The sequence below is a fragment of the Heteronotia binoei genome, chromosome 3, assembly GCF_032191835.1.
Source record: "Heteronotia binoei isolate CCM8104 ecotype False Entrance Well chromosome 3, APGP_CSIRO_Hbin_v1, whole genome shotgun sequence".
Classification (NCBI taxonomy): Eukaryota; Metazoa; Chordata; class Lepidosauria; order Squamata; family Gekkonidae; genus Heteronotia; species Heteronotia binoei.
This window is the reverse complement of record NC_083225.1, coordinates 10,477,623-10,500,708: the sequence shown is the minus strand read 5'-3', so window position 1 is coordinate 10,500,708 and position 23,086 is coordinate 10,477,623.

Below are 23,086 nucleotides of genomic sequence, written 5' to 3'. Positions count from 1 at the left end.
ATAGATAGATAGATAGATAGATAGATAGATAGACAGACAGACAGACAGACAGACAGATGGTTCTTGGGGAGCTCAAGTTCTCAGTCTCAAGTATTTCTCACTGAGAAATACCACTAATCTCAGCAAAAATCTTTTTGCTTCTCTCAAGGTTCCTTAGATGTTTCCAAACATAGTTTGGGTGGCATGTCAGTCCTCTTGAACCTTTTAGCTTACAGATTGTTCCTCAAATGTTTCAAAACATTGTTTGGGTGGCATCTCAGTCCTCTTGTGCGTTTTAGCTTACAGACATCTTTCTGTCGTATTGTTTTGTACACCAAAGAAAGTTGTGCACGAGCTTCATAATTCTGTGACTTTGTAATGTCTCGGATTCAGTCAACAATCACCGTTTGCCTGTCTGACTTCCAGTGTGTCTGCATTTTTTTTAAAAAACTTCATTTTGTCAAAACGAGTTAGATGCAACATGTACTTAAGGGCACAACCTCCACATGGTCTCATCACATGGACTATTTGTTTCTAATTTCTTCGTAACTGATCTGACTACTTCAGTTCCCCTTCCTAATTATATTTAATTGAGATGTACCTCTAATACTTCTGAATAGTCCTAGGCATTTAATTAAATGTTGCCCTCTTGAAGCATTAATCGGCTTACATACTAATTGTGTCCTGCCTTTCTTCATGCAGGCGGGCGAGACAATACAGAGCCGGGTGATAACAAAATGATTATAACTGCGTGTGACTCTGTTATATTGTTGTGAAAGTCTATATTAATTTTCAGAGGTGGATCTTGTTTACTAGGTTTGAAGCAGTGGTAGCTGCACAATTTCTTTCCGCTGAAAATCAAGTCAATCGTGCCCGATTAATATTCCTGGGCTTTTTGTAACTCTTGAAAAAAAATCTACTGTAGTCCCTGAATAGATACCGACAATCATGAAGAAGGGGGCAAGTGTCTCTAAACCAGGGGTGGCCGAACTGTGGCTCTTTTAAACATATTGTGTGGTTCTCAAATGTCTCACTGTCCCATTGGCTGGCTTGGAGAAGACATTTTTCTCGTTAAATCACTTCTCCCAGCCTACCTAGCCGGTGGCTTGGCGAATGCATTTAAAGTTAAAGTTGCTTTCTTTCCACCTCTTCCTCCCTCCCCCATCTGTTTGTCTTCCTTCCTTCCTTCCTTCCTTCCTTCCTTCCTTCCTTCCTTCCTTCCTTCCTTCCTTCCTTCCTTCCTTCCTTCCTTCCTTCCATCCATCCATCCATCCATCTCTCAAACATCTCATGTTCATGTCTGGCAGCTCTCAAATATCTGATGTTCATTCTATATTAAGCACCCCTGCTCCAAACCAATTTTTTTGTCATTTTCCTATCACAATAGGTAAGAAAAATATTATGTCTGCTTTAACATTGTAATGTACAGGTCATGAGTGTGTGTGCATAGCTGGAAATCAATGAGGTTTTAACATCTGCAGTGGTTCTTTGCTGGGTTATGCTTGCTGATTTATGCTTGTGTATGTCTGTGCTGAGAAGCATTAACTGAAATATCTTGTTTGCTGACTACAGCAGCATGGGGAACTGGGTTTGATTCTGCCACCCCACCGCATGAAACCTGCTGGTTTACTTTGGGCCAGTCACAGTTCTCTCAGGACTCTCTCAACCTGCCTCACAAAGTACCTGTTGTGGGGGAGAGGAAGGGAAGGAGGGTGTAAGTAGTTTTAAAAATTTACTCTTCTTCTTTCAAAATAGGCTGCTCAATATCAGAGAGTGCAAGCCCCCCCCCCCCGGCCCTGTGGTGGGGAACTATTCTTTCTCGTGCACAAAGCACATGGCAGGAAGGCATCACCCGGAAGTGATGTCATCATGCCGGGGACATTGTGCCAGGGATGCTCTAGGACTTGCTATAAAACTCTATGGTGTCGTAGAGTTTTACTGTGAGTACTACAGCATCATGCCAGGGACACTCTAGGATTCACAATAAAACTCTATGGCAAAACAGAGTTTTACTGCGAGTCCTAGAGCATCCCTGGCTTGACGTTCCCGGCACAATAACGTCACTTCCAGGTGACATCATTGTGCTGGGGATGGCTGGGACAGAGCTCTTCAGAGGGGAATCCCCTGGTGGCCTGTTCCCTGCTGGAGGGTTCGGGGCCTCCAGCCCAGGGGATCCCCTGCTCTCAATGGGAGTTTGGCAGCCCTATGCAGGATGAAGCCTTTTGGGACCTCTGCTTCCTGTTTCACCGCCATTTCTTGTTTTACCTTTTAGAGATGCGAACATAAGTGGTTCTTTGCCTAAGGGCCCTTAAAACCCCCTTAAGGAAGCCCAGGAGTGGGCGGCCAAGGGCAGTGGACAGGGTGATGTCACATCATGACTTTTCACGGCAGACTTTTTTACAGGGTGGTTTGCCATTGCCTTCCCCAGTCATCTACGCTTTACACCCAGCAAGCTGGGGACTCATTTGGCCGACCTCAGAAGGACGGAAAGCTGAGTCAATCTTTAGCCGGCTACCTGAACCCAGCTTCCGCCAGCATTGAACTCAGGTCACGAGCAGAGCTTGGACTGCAATACGGCAGCTGACCACTCTGCGCCACGAGGCATCTTTTAAACTTTTTTAGTAATGAGCCAATTGAGTTCCTTCTTCATCCTTGACCTTCATGACTAGGCTGAGGGACCTGGGATTGTTCAGTCTGGGGGGTTGAGGGCGGGGGACACAATTGTCCTGTTAAAAGTATTTGAAAGCAGAGAGATGTTCCTGTTGACAGCAGAGGATAGGACTCACAACGATAGGCTTAAATTATGGGTGGGAAAGTACTGGCTGGATATTAGGGATTTTTTAAAATGGTAAACGTAGTGCAGCAAACGTAATGCACCAGCAATGGTGAGCTCTCCCTCACTGGCAGTCTTCAAGCAACAGCTGGACAAACACTTCTCAGGGATAATTTAGTCTGATTCTGCTTTGAGCAGGGGGTTGGACTAGGTGGCCTGTATTGCCCCTTCCAACTCTACCATCCTATGATTCTATGACAGGAGTGGCCAAACTTGCTTAACATAAGTGCCACATAGAATAAATGTCAGATGTTTGAGAGTCACAAGACGTAAACGTCAGATGTTTGAAAGCTACAAAACGGGGGGAGAGGGAGGAAGGAAAATAGATGGGAGGGAGAGGTGGAAAGAAAGCCACTTTGACTTTAAATGCATTCGTCAAGCCGCTGGCTGGCTTGGCTTGGAGAAGTGATTTTAAGGTAAGAGGCTTCTGATCGGGTGGGGGGAGGGCCTTCAAGAGCCACACACCATGTATGAAAGAGCCACATGTGGCTCCCGAACCACCATTTGGTCACCCCTGTTCTATGACTATCTTCAGGATATCGGATGCCTATTGTGGATGTACATCTTCCCATGATGCTATTTCTCTTTCATACATTTTCACTCAGGATGTCTCTTTCACCAGCCCACCCACCCATTATGGCACCGCGATTCTTTCCAGCAATCTCAACACGGTTGTCATTTCACCCGAACTTCCTTTTAAAGATAGCTGTGTTAATAGTCCAGACTCGGAAGCAACCAAAATAACGTGACACTCTCAAAGATGACTTTCCAAGGTCAACAACAATGCTCACGACAGAGGTTTCCAACCCCCACCCCCCCAAAATTGAATATACACAATCTCAGACAGCTTGTTATATCAGACAAAAACAAAAACAGGGATGGCAGTTGTACAGATCTTGTTGTCAAACACTAAAAAATTCCTCTCTGGTGAACATGAATTCTGACTGCTGGCTGCGAAACAGTGGGATGTGTCTGTGTGTGCATGATTTTATAATCCCCCCCCCCCCCAAGCTTTATCTCAGTTGTTGATTTAGAAGTGCAGCAGGATGTAGGCATTGATGTAAACAGTGCCTACACCCCGAAAGAGGTCCGGCTGTCCTCAACAAGGGCCAGAGCTTTCTCAATCCTGGGACCCGACTTGGTGGAACGCTCTGCCAGAAGACATCAGGGCCCTGCGGGATCTTTTACAGTTTTGCAGGACTTGTAAGGCAGGGATGTTCCGCCAAGCCTTTGCATGAGGACAGCGATGGTTGCCATGCTGGCACCTTTTTCCTCCCCACCCCCTCTTGGGGGGATCTTCCCACCCCTGATGTGATGCAATAACTCAGGGGTGGCCAACGGTAGCTCTCCAGATGTTTTTTGCCTACAACTCCCATCAGCCCCAGCCAGCATGGCCAATGGCTGGGGTTGATGGGAGTTGTAGGCAAAAAACATCTGGAGAGCTACCGTTGGCCACCCCCGCAATAACTGAATAAGAGCACTTTAAAGACGCCATCAGGGTTTTTAATTTTTTTTTAATGTAATTGATTTTATATATATGTATGTATTTTTTTACTGTTGTACATTGCCCTAAGCCTGGCACTAGCAGGGATAGGGCAATTCATTAAATGTAAATGATAATGATAATAATAATAATAATAATAATAATAATAATAATAATAATAATAATAATAATAATAATAATAATAATAATAATAATAATAATAATAATAATAATAATAATAATAATAATAATAATAATGTAAGAGCCCCATGGTGCAGAGTGTTAAAGCTGCAGTACTGCAGTCGGAGCCCTCTGCTCACGACCTGAGTTTGATCCCAATGGAAGCTGGTTCAGGTAACTGGCTCCAGGTTGACTCAGCCTTCCATCCTTCTGAGGTCGGTCAAATGAGGACCCAGCTTGCTGGGGGAAAAGTATAGATGACTGGGGAAGGCAATGGCAAACCACCCTGCAAAAAGTCTGCCGTGAAAACGTGAAAGCAACGTCACCCCAGAGTCAAAAACGACTTGTGCTTGCACAGGGGACTACCTTTACTACCGTACTACTACTACTACCACCGCCGCCACCACCACCACTACTACTACTACTAACAACAACAACAACATAACCAAAGTAGAAACTAAATGAAGTAATCAATAAGGGCAGCCAGAATCAGCTGAGTTTTGTTTCCAGTGACTTCATTGGCAAATGGTTGCATTTGGTTTTGATGCAACATGGCCATTATTCTATACAGGAGCCCCGTGGCACAGAGTGGTCACCTCTAGTGCTGCAGTCCAAGCTCTGCTCAGGACCTGAGTTGGATCCCAGCAGAAGCTGGGCTCAGGTAGCCATGTATCACAGTTTCAGTGTGTAGATAATACAATATTGAGGAAAATCACCGAAATAAACACTATTTTAAACGATAAATAAGTTATCTTAATTTGATTTATATGAGCACCTTCTCACACTATAAGTAAACACCAAGTACAGCTTTGAAAAAGTCCATGTGGAATAGTGAAAAAAAAACACCTGTCTCTTTAAACTGAAAAGTTTTAGACGATGCCATGCACGTAATAAAGCAGAAAGAAGAAGAATTGCAGATTTATACCCCGCCCTTCTCCCTGAATCAGAGACTCAGAGCGGCTTACAATCTCCTATGTCTTCTCCCCCCACAACAGACACCCTGTGAAGTGGGTGGAGCTGAGAGGGCTCTCACACCAGCTGCCTTTTCAAGGACAACTCCTCTGATTGCTATGACTAACCCAAGGCCATGCCAACAGCTGCCAGTGGAGGAGTGGGGAATCAAATCCGGTTCACTCAGATAACTTAACCACTACACCAAACTGACTCTCCAGAGATATCCAGTGTTCTTCTAGTGGTCACTGGATATTCCAAACCAGTAGAAATAGTAATTCCACAGGAAAAGATCACAAGAGAGGATGAGAGAACTTGCCAAATCTAGACCTTTGCAGCGGTTTCACAACCTTTGTCTTCTCTCTCTCATGTACACATTTCCTTTCACGGAGCCACAGTGTGCAATATTTTTACAGAGGTTCAATGCATACTTCTTATCATTCTGTTCTCGGCTCAGTTAGCTGGCTCAAGGTTGACTCAGCCTTCCATCTGAGGTTGGTAAAATGGGGACCCAGCTTGCTGGGGGTAAAGGGTAGATGACTGGGGAAGGCAGTGGCAAACCACCCTGTTCAAAGTTTGCCAAAAAAAGTCTTGATGCGACATCATCCCAGGGGTCAGTAATTACTCGGTGGTTGCACAGGGGACTACCTTTAGCTTTTTATTACTTTTTGTCCTGACCTGAATGCCCCAGGCTAGGTTGATCTTGTCAGACATCAGGAGCTAAGCAAGTTTGGCCTTGGTTAATATCTAGATGGGAAACCACCAAGGAAGTCCAGGGTCACTACACAGAGGCAGGCAACGGGAAACCCCCTCAATTTGTCTTTTTCTTTGAAAGCCTTACAAGGTCACCTCACCGTATGTTGTCTATGACCTGACAGCACTTTCCGCCACCATTACACCACAGGTCTTGCTTCACACTCTTCCGATTCAGCTTCCTGGGCTACTGAAGCTGAGCCCTTCTACAAAAGTTATCATTAGGATGGGAACAAGGTGCAGGGTTGTGTCTCTGGAGCACACTTCTTTCAGTTGGCACCAACTGTGCTTGACACCAGAAGACCTTTGGTCTGTCCTGCCTCCTCACTATGGTGCCATCAACAGCTTTCCGGATTGTTTCAGCAGAGGTCCCCATCACAGGTTAGCTCTCATCAGATGAAGGCAACCCTTTTCTTGATATTCTATTCATTTATGTTTACATAGATCTTTATAAGGGGCAAAGGATGTTATATTGTAGACTGATTGCATCAAATCTTGGAAGCTAAGCTGGGATGATACTTAGATGGGAGACCACCAAGAAAGCCTCTGAAGAGGAAGGCAATGACAGACTACCTCTGCTTCTCACTCAACTTGAAAGCCCCTTGCTGTGGTGGCCATAAGTCACTTTCAACTTGAGAACACGTAGTTACATAGATATTTATATCCTGCTTTTCTTCCCAGTGGAGGCTCAAAGTGCTTTCAACTGCAGCCTACCTCCCTTCACTTTACCTTCTCAACAGCAACTCTGTAACTGGCCCAAGTAACCCAGTGAGCTTCATGACAGAGTGAGGGTCTTAACCTGGGTGTCCCAGATCCTGCTTTCAGAGGGCATTTGAAATCACCATCAGGAGGTGGTGGCGGAGAAGTTGGATCTATACCCTACCCTTCCATCAGCGTCTCGGAGTGGCTTAAAATCTCCTTCCCCTTCCCCTCGCCACAACAGACACCCTGTGAGGCAGGTGGGGCTGAGAGAGCTGTTTTGAGAATGCTCTTGAGAGAACACCTCTGAGAGAGACTGAACCAAGGCCCGCAGATGCATATGGAGGAGTCCAAAACCAAACCCAGTTTTCCAGATTAGAGTCCATCGCTCTTAACGACTACACCAAACTGGCTGGTTCAGGATGAAATGGCTGACACAGGACTGGCTGCTTGCTGGATGGGGGATGGCATTATTGGGATTTCTCTGCACTGGTTGTTTTGTGGAATAATGTTAGATGGGAATATTGTACTTATTTATGTTATTAGCTTTTTTAAATGTTCCCGTTAGATGTATATCTCCGATGAGGGAGGAGAGCAGAAGCGATTGGGCATGTTGAGGGTGTTCAGGATAGCGGCATATCTAAAGCCCTAATGCCATCTGTTTAAGATCACCTCTGCAACAAATAGCAGGACACCACACGTTTTTGGAATGCCATCTTGCTTATTAGGGGATTTTGGAATGGTTGTTTTTTAGTGTTTTAAAGCTGATTGAGTTCTGTTAGTATTTGTATGTTGCGACCCACCCTTTGCCTGCTTGGGGGTAGAAATGAAATGAAATTAAAAGGAAGGAAGGAAGGAAGGAAGGAAGGAAGGAAGGAAGGAAGGAAGGAAGGAAGGAAGGAAGGAAGGAAGGAAGGAAGGAAGGCGCAGCACAAGTGGATGCTTGTTGATCGGTACCAGGGGGTTTTTTTGTAGAAGGAACTCCTTTGCATATTAGGCCACACAGCCCCGATGCAGCCAGTCTTCCAAGAGCTTACAGGGCTCTTAGTACAGGGCCCATTGTAAGCTCCAAGAGGATTGGCTACGTCAAGAGGGTATGGCCTAATATGCAAAGGAGTTCCTGCTACAAAAAAAAAGCCCCGGTGAGATCAATATCTTGCATTGATACTTAAGGTTGGATTCAAAAGCTGGCAGGAAGAAAATCGATTCATTTCAAATGTGGTGCTGGAACTGAGTTTTATGGATCACCAAAAAGACAAATGAGTGGGATTTATATCAAATCGAGCCTGAACTCTTTCTAAAAGCTAAAATGACTGGACTGGGGCTATCATAATTTGGTCGTATCATGAGAACACAAGACTCACTGGAAAAGACAATCGTGCTAGATTGAGAAGAAGAAGACCTAGCACGTGGTGGATTGACTCAATAAAGAAGCTGCGGCTTTCAGTTTCCAAGACTTGAGCAAGGTTGTCATTGACGTAACTCTTTTTGGAGTCATTAATTCATGGAGTTGCCATAAGTCAGAAATGACTTGATTGCACATAACACAGGATGAGAACGCCTAATTGCAGCCAGCGATCTGATTCAGTGATTCATTCCAACTTGTGTCAGCTAAAAACATGTTATCTTCCATGCTGGCCTTTTTTTCTTATACCTTTGCTGTCACATACTGTTCCTATAAAAAGAAGAAAGTACCAGAGAGGTTTGTTATATTAGCTGAAAATAATGTACTGCTTCCTGATAATGAGCATCACGCATCTTCCCATGCACCGTATTTGAAACAGGTATCTGACACAATATGCCACATGGTATGTTGGACAATAGATGCCAGCTACTTTTTAGTCCACTCGCTATTATGTTGAAGGCTGCTGAGCTACCAGATGCTTAATTAATTTTTTTTTAAAGAATACAGGGTTGAATATAGAGATTTCTGACTACATTGTGAAGAGACTGGGCTGAATTCCAACTTCCATTTCCACAAATGCGAGAGCTTCAGTTGACAGAGCATGGTTTTCCCTCTCATGAGGCCCTCACATGACTCACAGATCATGTTTCTAGGGCATACCCCAGGAACAGGATTTCAGCTTTTGTAGAAACACTGGGACCGATTTCTCACTGGGGCTTGTTCCAGGTAGAGAGCCCTTTTGCCCCCCGAGCTTCTCTCCATTTTCACACAAGCTGCCCCGGAGCTGCGAGTTGGCATGGCACTTTTCCGCAGCAAGCAGAAACCACTTGTAAAAGGATCTCGCTTGCTGTGGAATAGTGACACACCAACTTGCAGCTCCGGGGCAACTTGTGCAAAAATGGAGAGAAGCCCTAGGAGCAAAAGGGCTCTACACCCAGAATAAGCCTAGTGCGAAATTGGTCTGGGGTTTTTGTTGTTTGCTTGTTTTTGTGGCAGGAACTCCTTTGCATACTAGGCCACACACCCCCTGATGTAGCCAATCCTCCTAGAGCTTACAGTAGTAGAAGAAGAAGATCATTGATTTATACCGCACCCTTCTCTGTGAATTAGAGTCTCAGAGTGGCTTACAATCTCCTTTATCTTCTTCCCCCATAACAGACACCCTGTGAGGTGGGTGGGCCTGAGAGATATCTCAGAAGTTGCCCTTTCAACGACAGCTCTGTGAGAGCTATGGCTGACCTAAAGCCATTCCAGCAGGTGCAAATGGAGGAGTGGGGAATCAAACCCGGTTTTCCCAGATAAGAGTCCACACACTTAACCACTGTACCAAACTGGCACTGTACTAACAGCCTTGTAAGGGCTTGGAGGATTGACTACATCATGGGTGTGTGGCCTAATATGCAAAGGAGTTTCTGCTACAAACAAAATTCCTGAGAAATGCTAATTTGAATCCGCCATTGCTGTTGCTTAACATTCAAGGTGCAGTCTTGAATAACTCAAAGTTACTTTGAGTGGTGCATTTTCACGGAGTACTCTGGAGGAGAAAGATAACCCGGGATCCTGTTTAGAAATATTTTCATGAAGACATTCTGGCAGATGCTTGACAGTTACTCCTTGTTCTCTGAAAGGTCAACAGCCTTGCAGATTTGATAGAAAGACAAAAGGCAATTAACTGCTAATCAATGAAAGGTCATTTCTTTCCTGATCTAGATTAGGTGCTTCATCAAAAAAAAAAAAAATGAGAAGGCAGAGTCAAGACATCATTGCTGAAGGTATTGACAGCAAGCACCACAACTGTTTACATTAATTCCTGATATCGCGTCAGGAAAAAGTTTGCCATCAGAAGACTCATTGCTCGTTCCCTATAGAGCTAGTACTTAAAGATCAAGAACATATTCAGAAGGTTACTGGACAGTGATTAATCAAGATTGCTACTTATCATAAAAACAACAACAGGGCTTCGTAATAGTCAAGTTGAGGAGCCCCATGGTGCAGAGAGGTAAAGTTGCAGTTCCGCAGTCCAAGCTCTGCTCATGACCCGAGTTTGATCCCGGCGGAAGTTGGGTTCACGTAGCTCGCTCAAGGTTTACACAGCCTTCTATCCTTCCGAGGTCAGTAAAATCAGTACCCAGCTTGATAGCCGTGTGAAGTGGAGATGACTGGGGAAGGCAATAGCAGACCACCCCATAAAAAGTCTGCCAAGAAAATGTCATGATGTGGTGTCATCCCATAGGTCAGTAACTACTAGATGCTTGCACAGGGGACTACCTTTACCTTTAATATTCTGGTTGCTCTAATAGAACAATCTACTCTTACCTCACATCTGCTCTGACTTTGGTGGCCAGGTTAGCCTGACCTCATAAGATCTCAAAAGCCAAGCAGTGTTGGCCTTGGTTGGTTCTTGGATGAACATATGAAGCTGCCTTATACTGAATCAGACCCTTGGTCCATCAAAGTCTGGATTGTCTTCTCAGACTGGCAGCGGCTCTCCAGGGTCTCAAGCTGAGGTTTTTCACACCATTTTGCCTGGACCCTTTTTTGGAGATGCCGGGGATTGAACCTGGGACCTTCTGCTTACCAAGCAGATGCTCTACCACTGAGCCACCGTCCCTCCCCTATGGGAGACCATCAAGGAATACCAGGATGTCTATGCAAAGGCAGGCACTGATAAACCAGCTCTGTTCATCCCTTGCCTTGAAAACTCCTAAAGAGTCACCATAAATTGGTTGCCACTTGACAGTACTTTCCACCATACAAGGAACTTCCAGAGTTCCGCATGCATGCACTTGAAGAAGAAACAGGAAAGCAAAAGTTTTCAAACACTTCACATGTTAGAAGTATACCACTGATTTCACTTCCATTAAAAAAAAAAAAGTATTAAGGGATATTAAAATATCAATCTAACGGCACGGATCCCATACATTTGAGACATAAATCAAGCTACCATATCATTATCTAAAAATTAAGTAGGTCATAAATGCATCAATTCTTTCCCAGAAATCGAAAAGGATGTTTTAAGTACTTTTAATTAGCAATCGGCTAGATAATTCCCGCCATAATAAAATAAATGCCTATTAACATGCTAATTCGGGGTCCATTAACTGATGTACAAATCAACCGACTACAGTTATTTTGCTAAGCACCAGTTAAATTGTCAAAACTCTTTGCAAGTTTAATGTATCTAGTAGGCTGTAGCGGTGCCTTTACGGCAGGCTGAGTCGGATTAATTATATATATAGCAGTGAAATCACCCTCGTATTACTTAACTCTGTTAAACTGCATAAAGGCAGTCTATATTTTGGTGTACAATAATGTTTTACTTTAAATTAAATGGCTGAATTAATTAACTGTTAAAGATTAATGCCCTGCTGGAGTGTCCCAGCATCTATAGACAGACAGCATCCATAACCCTCTTCTTGTAACTTCTGCCCTCGTTTTCGTCATGCGCTTTTGATGTTGTCAGGAGGTGGATGTAGTAGGGCTTTCCGATCTGAAAAGCAGGCAAGACTAGGGAAGGGAGAAAATGTTCCCTTTTTAAGAGTGATAAATGGAAGGGCAGAGTTTGTGTGTTTTTGGCTTGGAGTACAGGATTCAGCACTTTGAAAAAAAAAATCTTTAAAGGGAGATGAGGTTTCCAGTTGCCGAATTGCTCTCTGACTCAGATGATAGATCCAAGCTGTACCATAAAGCCTTGGGTTGGTAGCTCTCCTTCAGATTACCTGAACTCACAGTGTTGTTGTGAGGATAAAAAGAAGGAATTGTTCAGTAGGTTGCCCTAAGCTCCTCAGAGGATGAATAAACAAAGCCAGGGATGGAATCCTAGCAGGAGTTCCTTTGCATATTAGGCCACACACTCCTGAGTAGCCAATCCTCCAAGAGCTTACAAGGCTCTCTTTTGTGAGCTCTTAGAGGATTGGCTACATCAGGGGTGTGTGGCTTAATATGCAAAGGAGCTCTTGCTAGAATTCCACCCCTCAACAAAGCCATAGATCAATGGTATAGTGGTTAAGCGTGTGGACCAGACCCGTAGCTATGAGGGGGCCTGTGGGGGCACAGCCCTCCGACTTCTGGGTGAGGCCCCCTGACTGGAGGCCCCAACCAGTCCTCAGGGCCTTTGCCATAGCTCCAGGGGCTGCCGCTGGCCCCACAAGCAATTTGGCTGGCTGGGTCAGAAGCAGTCTCAGCCTCCCCCTGGAGTTAAAGGGCCAGCAGATCAGCTGTTCTGTGGGCCCTTTAACTCCAGGGGGGAGCTGGGGCTTGCTTTTGCTGCTGCTCCACCGGCTGTTTTAGTGGTGGGGAAGGAAGGGAGGGTTGGGACCAGAGTGACAGGGAGGGGAAAGAAGGGTTTTCTCTTCTCTCCCTGCTGCTCTCACGGCTGCGCTCCCTTCCTCACCATTACAGCTGCGCTCCCTTCCTCACAGCTGTGCTGGCAGGGCAGAAGCAGCCGCCCACCTCCCTGCACCAGTTAAAGGGTCCAATGATCAGCTGTTTCATGGGCCCTTTAACTAGCAGGGGGCTGGGGCTGCTTCTGCCTTCATCCCATGCTATTTTAATGGCAGGGAAGGGAGGGAGGGTGGTGGCGAGGGGCAGGCAAGGAAGAGCTTCCCTTCTCTTTCCTTCTCTCCCTGCTGCTTTTCCCGCCACCACCCTCCCTTCCTTCGCAGCCACTTGCCCCTTCCCCTCCCACCCAGCCCCAATTGCAGCAGCTTCTCATCTCCTCTCCCATTCCCCTCCCTCCAAGCTCGGATCACAGCGACTTCTCCTTGCCCCTTCCCCTCCCACCCAGCCCCAATTGCAGCAGCTTCTCATCTCCTCTCCCATTCCCCTCCCTCCAAGCCCGGATCACAGCGACTTCTCCTTGCCCCTTCCCCTCCCACCCAGCCCCAATTGCAGCAGCTTCTCATCTCCTCTCCCATTCCCCTCCCTCCGAGCCCGGATCACAGCGACTTCTCCTTGCCCCTTCCCCTCCTACCCAGCCCTGATTGCAGCCCCTTCGCCTGCCCCTTCCCCTCCCTCCCATCCCTGATTGCCACTGCTTCTCCTCGCTCCTTCCCCTCCCAGCCCCTTTTCAGCGACTTCTCCTCACCCCTTCCCCTGCCTCCGAGTCCTGATCGCCACTGCTTCCTGCCTCTCCCCCAGCCTGTTCCTGCGAGTAGCCCCATGCTTGCTGCCTACTCGCAGGACTACTCATGAGTAGGCGGCAGATCTGGTGACTGGGGTGGAGCTGTGCTGCCTAGCCAGAAGGGCTAGGGCCGGCCCTGCCTGCCACTAGAGGAAAGGTCGTGTGGGGTGCTGGGGGGCATCAGTGCCCCCCAAAAATGTAAATGCCCCTCAACCTTCCAAATCCTGGCTATGGCCCTGGTGCTGACTGTTATTTGGGGGAACCAGGGTTTGATTCCCCACTCCTCCCCTTGCAGCTGCTGGAATGGCCTTGGGTCAGTCATAGCTCTCACAGAAGTTGTTCTTGAGAAGGCAGCTGCTGTGAGAGCCCTCTCAGCCCCACCTACCTCACAGGTTGTCTGTTGTGGGCGGAGAAGGCAAAGGAGACTGTAACTCTCTCTGAGATACAGTGTGTAAGGCGGGGTATAAATCCAATATCATCATCATCTTCTTCAGGCAGATTCTGAAGTGGCTGCATGGATTGCGGGGAGATGCTTGGCTTGGAGCCTCCCAACGTTCTGTGGCCTCTTCCAACATTTTAATTTGGGTCTAGCTTCCCATGGACTCCATTTTATGACGATGCTCAGTACCTCCTCTCAGTTTCCAAAAATGCCAGAGGTACAATGGCACCGATGAAGAGAAGTGTCCCCTTCTTCCTCTTTCACTTAACCCACGTTCTCTGTCCTATTGATGAGGAGCGATGCAGGGGGAGGTAGCTAGAGTTGCCATTTGTCCAATATATGTAGCCAAATCCCTAATGGCGCTCCCTTTCTTTGCTGATGCTCAAGGACCCATGATCCCTCATGATTGCATGAATCGGTTCCTACATAGAATACACTGCTGAGATCGGGTCCCATCATCGGTCTATCAGATTTGAAAAAGAGCCATTCGAAACGTGACATTTCTCATCCAGAGAACGCATCCTTTTCAAGACTCTAGAATAGTCCGCTTTTTCCAGATGTGCACATCAAGTTGGACATCGGCACATTAGAAATTATTGAAGTGAGGCTATTGGAAGTTGGGACTGTACCTTATTGTACTGGATTGCTTTAATGCTTTTTTGGTTCTGACCACAAACCATAGAAGAAAAAGATAGGCGTTGGACGTCTGCATAGAATAAATTGCCTTTTTATGTTTTTAAGGTATCACATGAGCGATAGTGGTCATAGTCAGTGGTCCTGTGTTTACATGCTGGCTTTCCCCTTTTTCTTGCTGATGCTCAAGGGAGCAGCAGGGGAACAAGGTGGGGTGTGTGTGTGTGTGTGTGTGTGTGATTTTGCACAACGTAGCCGTTCCACTTCGGGCTGGAATTTGGAAGCGACACTGCTACGTGCTTTTGTCATATGTAGAAGGGATTGGGTGATTCATAAATTTAATAAATAAAAGACATAATAATATATTGTGTGATTCTGTCTAATTTTTTTTATTCATAGAGGTCAAAGGAAATCCTAGAGTGCCACGTAATGAGGTGACATAATTTCTGGGTTTCTTGATGAGGGTGATGTTGCAGCATCGTGAAACAATATTTTGCCATTAGGGTTTGTAGAATCTTTCGGGCTCAAGTGCCGTGTTCTACTGGAGAAAGTTTTTCTTCCAGACGTTTCGTTCTCGGCTGCGGAGAACATCCTCAGTGGCGTTGCAGCCGGAGCAGGCGCTCTGACCTTCTTGGCTGCTGTGCATTCTACAAATCCTAATGACGTTACCAGCCGTAAAAACCTGAAATCTTTGATAATATTTTGCCAGTTTCTCTCTCTCTCTTTCGCAAACACACACACACACCCATGCTCCCACTGCTGTTGGCAGGGGCCACTTTGTAGAAAAATAGGTGGTGGAGCTCATTAGCATAACTCATTAGCGTATGCCTCCCCACCAGCCAAAAGCAACCCAATGCGAGAAGGGCGAGCCCCAGGCGAGCGAGGCCAGCTTGGGATGGCTAGAGATCCTGCCAGGCCAAGCAGGCCTTGCTTACCTGGGGCTCTCCTGGGCTGCCTTCCTGCCAGTCAAAAGGCCAGCAATCCCTCCGTCACCCACAATCACATAAGAAGTGGGAAAAGGGTGACGTGGGCTTCTTGAGGGTTAATGAGGGTTGCTGGGGGTGTGGCAAAGCTCCTGGTGGCTGGCTGGCTGCCCACTCTCCTAATCCAGGGATTGTTATGCAGCTGCACCTACTATTCAATGGACAAGGTAGGTGGGGAGGAGGATGGGAACCCTCAGAAAGGTTCAGGAGCTGTGCTCCTGTGAGCTCCTGCTGAATCCTGAAGGCCTGGCTGTTGGTGCTGGACTGGCAACCCTAGGCTGCTGAGTGAAAGCGGGAAGAGAGGTTTTCCTTTCTTTTCTTCAAGTGGGCAGCCATGTTGGTCTGAAGCAACAGAAGAAAGCAGTAGACAAGTTTCACCTTTAAGACCAACTAAGTTTTATTCAGAATGTAAACTTTTGTATGCTCTAAGCAGACTTCATCAGATAAAATTGGAATCTCTTTAAATATAGAGAAAGTGGGCAATTCACTGCCAGCCTTCTCTATATTAAGGACTGCTTACCATTCCAATTTTGTCTGATGAAGTCTGCTTAGAGCATACGAAAGCTTACGTTCCAAATAAAACTTAGTTGGTCTTAAAGGTGCCACTTGTCTTCTGCTTTCTTCTCTTTTTTTTTCAGTTATTCCTTCCATTTTTATGGTTCCTTCCCCTTGAGCTCATTTGGGGAATTGCAGTTCTCAGAATGCAGCTCCTGTAACTGTTGTTCGAACAATATTAACTATCAAGCACTCTGGGCTCTATAATTTCCAGAAGGCTGGGCTCACTTCTTCATTTTATGTCCTCCTGGTTTGTTTGTTTTTTTAAAAAATAACCACATGAGGGATCATTGCCAGAGAAGAATTACCTGGGAAGGGAAGCACTTCCTTCTCTTCCCCCCCCCCCCAATTCTCCCTTGCAAATTCTTCTCTCCAGCCCATAAATGAATGTTTCAAGGGAAACCAAAGCTAGAAGCCCAACCTTCCTTGTAGTGAATCAAGCTGGGACTTACATTGGACAACACAGGGCAAATATGATTAAAAAATCTTGCTCTGGTAGGTTTTTTTTTAACAGATTGATGAAGTGGATGTGTTGACTCTATGGTAAAAGCTGTATACTGTGGCTCCATGAAAAGAAGTTTTATTGTGAGAAAGTGAGAGCAGAAGAAGACTGCAAAACCACCATGAAGGTCTAGATTTGGCCGGTACTCTCATCTTTCGTGAAGTTTATTTTTTTTTTTCTTCTGTTGACTTTACTGTCTCTTTTCTGCTGTTTTGGAGCCCTATGTGACTGCGAGCAGAAAATTTGGAATAAAAGTTACAAGCGAGTCATGCGGAACAAGCTCTGAAGCCTTTCAATTAAAGAGACAGTGAATCACAGGATTGCGGAAGCTATTATTCGCAGACTTATTGTACTGCATTGTCTGATATTTGTCTGTGTAATGAGAATTTTATAATATTCTAATAGATACTGTGCTTATATGTAAATATTGTTTATTTCAGTGAGTGTGTGCTTATTGTATTTATCTGTACACCAAAACTGTTCTAAGCTTTATACCAGGGCTTTTTTTATAGCAGGAACTCCTTTGCATATTAGCCAACACAGACCTCTGATGTAGCCAATCCTCTTGGAGCTTACAGTTGGTCTTGTACTAAGAGCCCTGTAAGGTCTTGGAGGACTGGCTACATCAGAGGGGTACTGCCTAATACGCAAAGGAGTTCCTGCTACAAAAAACTTCCTGGTGACAGCCATTTTGTGGTTTTGCTCATCACACTGTATCAGAATTCCAAAGGTTCCCACAAGTTCAAGGAAGGTTGAGGACCCTTGCCCTATAAGGTGGCCAGGACTCGCCTTTGGCTTGATGTCACTTTCCACCACCACCCATCAATAGGATTTTGTCAAACCACCTTTTTGCATCCTGTATCCACAACCCTATCGCATCTTGTATCTACCATTGTTAACAGCTAATTGCTTGAAAACAAACCATATTGGACACAATCAGTTTTGCTTTTGAGTCAACACTGACTGGCTCTACAGATGGCTTAAATGGAGACTTTGTAGATGACAGAACCAATCCTGTAGGTTGGAATGCAAACATTTCCCCCCTCAAAAGTGTTTAGAAACATGACTCATCTAACTGCTTGTGTTTTTTAAAATATATATATATATATTCAAAAATAAAAGGATGAACAAACCGTTTGACCAACGATTGAAAGCTTTGAAAGCGGCGATTGCTAATTGTACTAAAACAGATTGAAAAGTATGAGATACGGAGGAAATATTCCTGCAGAATTCAGATTTTGCTTGAAAGAGGAAACATATCAACACATCGATGCAAAGGAGGTAGTTATCTGATTCTTCTTGAATCAAAAACCCTGGCCTAATAGCCTCTGTTATCAGATGAGCCAAAATTACAGAATAGGTTAAGACTGGACTGAAAAGGGGGCAATCTTGAGGAATGTTTTCGTTGATATGTATTAAAAAAGCTTTTGTTTTGGTAATGTTCCAGTAATTGCTTCCGCAAACAGAAAGGGAAGGCTTGGGCTATTTGCCCTTGCTTTCAATGTGCTTTGTTTGCTCTCAGTGTCACCACAAACTGCTAAAAAAAAAATTGGCTGCACAAGGTCCCGACATCCTATTTGTGACATGATCCTTTGTGTTCACCCAGGATGAAATTTGTGAGTACACTAGGAAGCATTCCATTACCGTGTGTCAAGCATGAGATTTCAAAATAACCAGTCCTTGGATTTTGAAACAAAGTTAGGTTTATTGATAATCCATGTGGCTCATTCGAGCTGAAGATTGGGACTGATACTTTGTAACACTAGAATACAAGCTTTAAAATTGCACATCAAAGGTTCTATAAATTCTACATTCACATGAGAAATTCACACTCTGGGTCCCTTATCTATATTGCGGCTAGCACATCCTGGGTTCAGGCCTTGCTAGGCCTGAGAACAAGTCCCAGGAGGTCATATCTTCAAAGAGGCCATTCCTGCATCTGTTAGTAAAAGTGAAAGAAGAAAGGTGGGAGTTGCTACTTTGATGTGCATACATTTTAACTTTGGGATAGTAACATTTCTACAATCTGAATTCTCTAACATAAAATAACAATTCTAAGGTCTGACTTCTGTAATATAGAAGGGGTATACAATGCTTGACACCGTGGTAACTTTCATGTGTTTATTGTGCATCCTACTTTTGAGATAATTACCTCCAAAAGTGGCTAATAGCAATGACAGAGATGGCCACTGCCCCAAGGCTTATTGTGGGACCCCCTCATGCTGCCCCCTTCCCATCATTGTGTCTGGCTGATGGGCCGAACAATGTGCTGTTTGGGCACCCCGAGCCGAGTCACCAGGCTCCTCCGCCCACACCACTGCTCCAGTCCCCCAGGACATCCAATGCCAGCAGGGCAGGTAGCAGATTTTAGGGCCGACCCGAACCATGCCACTTTCTTTCTGGTCCGGTCCACTCCAGACCAGACTGCCTCATGGATGGAGGGGCTCTGGGGCCGGGGGGGGGGGGGTTTGCCCAGGCCCAGGAGAGGTCTGGATGGCGTGACCTAGACACTTACCAACTAAAAAGAGAGTTTATTTATTTATTATTTTAAACATTTATTTATTATTTTAAACATTTATTTATTATTTTAAACAAAAGATTTGTTAGCCACCTTTCTTCCTGCAGAGCTCAAGGCAGTGGAAGAAACACAAGGGAAAGGAAGGGAGATCTATCTTTCAAAGGTTGGAGAATTCCACCTCCATTCATGCCTTGAAGTTTTGTAAATAGTTTAATTGATTGGCCCAAGTTTATCTGCAAAACAAAGCCATTCACAGGAGAAGTGAGGCTTAGGGGACTCTCTGAGGTACTGGGTCAACCTCTTGTGCATGGCCATGAATTTTATGTATTGATTTTTTGATTGTCATCGTGATTTGTCATTGAGTGGGTGTTCTCCCACACAGGAAGCCTTCTCAGCCCCCTCTGCTCCAGCCTGGATCCAGCCAAGGTGAATGAGTTTTCCTTCTTGAAGGTCAACCTCACCCAGTTGGACCACCCAACTCACCCAGCCTAGTCCCCTGCATACCCCTCCCCCGTTCCTCTTCCTATTCTGTTATAAAAACATAAGAGAAGCCATGTTGGATCAGGCCAATGGCCCATCCAGTCCAACACTCTGTGTCACAGTAGAGTCGGAGTTGCCAAAACTGTTTAGTAAAATTCACTCTGTTTTCCATTGCAGCCTTCTTCGGCGAGATCCAGGGGCTACGAATTGGCATCCTCGCCCCCCAGAACCCAAACCTATTCAAGTGAAGGGTCAGAGTCATCATGAGGTGCAGGAGATATTGGATGCAAGAGTAAAAAGGGGGGTGTTGTATTTTCTAGTGTGCTGGAAGTATTTCCCCCCCAGTTGTGATGAATGGGTGAAAGCCTCCGACCTCCGGGCCCCACTCCTCCTCAAAAGATTTTACCTACTGCACCCAGACAAACCCTGAGCAAGAGCTTAGGGGGGGGGCAGTATGTCAAGCATTGTATATTCATCTTCTGTTATAGTATTTAGATTATAGAATTGCTACTAACCCTGAGTTAAGCTAAGGCACATCAAAGTAGGGACCTGTTTTGTTCAACATCTTTATCAATAATTTGGATGAAGGAATAGAGGGAATGCTTATTAAATTTGCAGATGATACTAAATTGGGAGTGGTTGCAAACACAGAAGAAGACAGAAACAGGATACAGGATGACCTTGACAGGCTGGAAAACTGGGCTAAAACCAATAAAATGAATTTTAACAGGGATAAATGTAAAGTTCTGCATTTAGGTAGGAAAAATCCAATGCATGGTTATAGAATGGGGGAGACTTGTCTTAGCAGTAGTATGTGTGAAAAGGATCTAGGGGTCTTAGTGGATCATACGCTGAACATGAGTCAACAGTGTGATGCGGTGGCTAAAAAGGCAATGCGACTGTAGGAGTGGCTCAGACCAGCACGTTCAGAGCCGCTTCTACATCAGACTGTTGAGGGGTTCCCCACGAGGGATGACTCGACTCTGGGACCCAGGAAGGGTTCTGGAAGGCAGGGAGCTAGAGCAGTCGAACGGGCATGACAGCAGAGGTGGTTGCCCCTCAATCCCAGCTCGCTCCAAGCATCGCAGTGCCGATTGCCATTTTTAAATGGTTCGAGGGTCGACTACCGGACTTTCTCTTTCCCTGTTTTGATTCAAGCAACTCTGCATTTCAAGTGACAAGCTGCATCTTTACTATTATGACTGTGAGCTTTCTTTCTCCTTCTTGCTGATCTTTAAGGCATTGTTTCTGATAAGCAGGAAAAGTGGAGGACTGGGGCTGAAGCAGAATTCAAATAGAGGCAAAAGATAGAGAAGGGGGGGAACGCTCTCTCTTTCTCTTTCAAGACTTCTAAAAGTTTCTGCCTATCTTGGTGATCCTTATAATCCCTGCATGAGAAGCATTACACAAATTCTTAAACATAGAAGAAACTTGATGGCTGAATTCAATTGATTTGTCTTAAACTTCCTTCTGGAAAAAATATCTGATTTTGGGAAAGCTGTTTGCAAGCATATATGGATGTGAAGAACAATTGGCTTAAGAAGTAATTTGACGTTTAGGCTGAAGTGCTCTGAACAAGTTTATATGCGCTCCAACCAGACTCTTGGAATCCTAGTGGGCATTGTATATTGGATTATAAAACATAACATGATTCTTGGTTGAAGATTTTTGGTTTGAATATTTTTGGCTTTGGATTTATTTTTCCACTTTTCCTCTTTCTGTTTATCAAATTTGGAGTCTTCCTTATTTTTGCTATTATTTTTCTTTTGGGAGTATCTGGTCCAACTTGTGTTTTTAATTTTTTTTCTTGGGTTATTTGTTTAATTTTTAATCTTTGATCTTACCTGTGGGTTATAAATATGGCATTCTGCCCTGGATTACAAATTTATACCTTGAAGCAGTCGGATGATCCTGTGGTGACTTGGATTTCAATTGAATTATCATTGGTAGAAGACTTGTTATAGTGAATTGTTTTTGTTTTAGTGAGTGGAATTGTTTTGGCTAAGTGGTACTGAGGGTGTTGTCCTAAAAAACCCCTCTGTTTATTACTAGTTTTATTATTGTTTTGGGTACGGCAAATTGTTGATAGAAACTAGAAGGCTATTTTCTTTTTAAAATCATTCCATAATAGCGACATTGCCTGGTAGAGATTAGCTTATCTGTCATAAACAGGAATACTGAGTTCCAAAACAAACTCTGAAGAGGCAGCATACAGACCTGGTGGTTGTGAGTGTATTTATTTTAATAAGAATGGAAAATAAAGCTGCAACTGGTTTTAAAGAAACAGTAAAAGAAAAAAGGAAATCGAGAAGGAAAACCATCAATTCCTTCACCTAACTCCGTATCTGGACCAGGGAAATTTACAACCATGCAGGGAGATGTGAGAGATGCAAAATACTCTATTAACTGTCATAGAACAGCTGACTAGTAAAGTAGATAATATTGGAGAACGGATGGCAGAGATCAAACAAGAGCTTTTGGAGAACAGTAAACAGACAGTAGAGACCAATAAAGCCTTAAAGGCATTCGATGCCCAGGTGACAGATAATATACAAAAGATGGAACAACTGAGAAAAGAACAGAACATACATGATTCCAGACTCTTGCAGCTGGAAATAGACAGAACTGCCTATATGCTGAGGTTCCAAAACATACCAGAAGAGAAAACTGAAGATTTGCAGAAAATACTAAGTGAAGCTTTGGCTGAAATTCTACAGGTGACTCCTCAAAGGGTGGGAGAAGAATTTGATCAAGCTAGACGAGTGCCATCAAGCTTCACAAGATGGAATAAACTACCCAGTGAAGTCCATTTGAAGTTTACAAGAAAGAGGACCAGAGATGACATTTTGAAGCAAGCAAGAGACAAACCTATGATGATAGCTGAAAATATGGTGAAAATTTTAAGAGAGGTACCATGGCCGGTGAGACAAAAGAGGAGAGATTACCAAGCTTTAACAGGCTTCCTGAGAGAAAGATGCCTGAAGGGCAATATATATTAAAGATAAATTCAACCCACTTCTTTTTACTTATCAGGAGAATAGGTATAAGATAAACTCCATTTTCAAAGCCCAGAACTTTCTGGATAGATTGAAGGAAAAAGAGGGGAAGGAATGACAGAGTTTGAATGCGTGGGGAGTTCCCCTGTATGAGCAAACTGTAGAGTGCACTCCAGAAACTGTGATAAAGAGACAAAACTCCAAACAGCCAGTAAACAGTTGTATTTTGGGTTAAGACGTTAGAGGCAGTCACAGACACTCCAATGGTTCATACACATAAATCAGTCCTTCCAATATACAGTACCAAGCCAATATCCAAGTAGAGAAGTCAAGAATCCAGTCCATACATTACATCAATAGCCATGCAATCCTCCAGATGTCACCACAAGAAGTTCAAGATCTTGAAAAGAAAACGGGCTTCACTTGTGTGAAAAAAATTAAATATTTAGGGATAAGTATGTCAAACAAATGCAGTAATTTGTACGAAAATAATTTTGAGCCACTGTTAAGAGAGATAGATTCTTCTCTGAAAAAATGGACTAATATGAAATTATCGTTTATGGGTAGGATCGCAG